The following is an 858-nucleotide window of genomic DNA, read 5'->3' as shown; positions in this document are numbered from 1 at the left end:
AAAAAGGGAAAGAAAGAAGAAAAAAGAAAGAAAGAAAGAAAGAAAGAAAGAAAAAATGAAAGAAGGAAAGAAAGAGAGAGAAGGAAAGAAAGAAAGAAGAAAAGAAAGAAAAAATGAAAGAAGGAAAGAAAGGAGAGAAAGAAAGAAAGAAGGAAAGAAAGAAAGAAAGAAAGAAAGAAAGAAGGAAATAAAGAAAGAAAGAAAGAAATAAAGAAAGAAAGAAAAAAGGAATGGAGAAATGAATGAAAGAAGGAAGGAAAGAAAGGAAAGAGAAAGAAAGAAAGAAAGAAAGAAGGAAGGAAAGAAAGAAAGGAAAAGGGAAAGAAACAAAGAAAGAAAGAAAGGAAAGAGAAAGAAAGAAAGAAAGAAAGAAAAAATGAAAGAACGAACGAAAGAAAGAGAGAGAAGGAAAGAAAGAAAGAAAGAAAGAAAGAAAAAATGAAAAAATGAAAGAAGGAAAGAAAGAGAGAAAGAAAGAAAGAAGAAAAGAAAAGAAAGAAGAAAAGAAAGAAAGAAAGAAAGAAGGAAAGGAAGGAAGGAAAGAGAAAGAAAGAAAGAAATAAAGAAAGAAGGAAAGAAAAAATGAAAGAAGGAAAGAAAGAAGGAAAGAAAGAAAGAAAGAAAGAAACATGGAAAGAAAGAAAGAATAAAGACATGTTGAATCCATGTTTCCCCCTGTGCTGTGTGTCTTTAAAGATGGCGTGATGACTTCCTGTGACAGGCTGAGTTCTTATCTGAGGGGCTCAGTGTTAGCTTGGTCTCTACCTGCAGCAGGTGTGCTTTATGAACCAGCTCTCCTCACCTCCATGCATCTGTCTCATCTTCATTGAGGATTTTTACCCCCCGGTGTGCGTTAGT

The sequence above is a fragment of the Notolabrus celidotus genome, chromosome 18 (assembly GCF_009762535.1).
Source record: "Notolabrus celidotus isolate fNotCel1 chromosome 18, fNotCel1.pri, whole genome shotgun sequence".
NCBI lineage: Eukaryota > Metazoa > Chordata > Actinopteri > Labriformes > Labridae > Notolabrus > Notolabrus celidotus.
The sequence above is the reverse complement of the archived record's forward strand: the minus strand, read 5'-3'. Positions refer to the sequence as shown.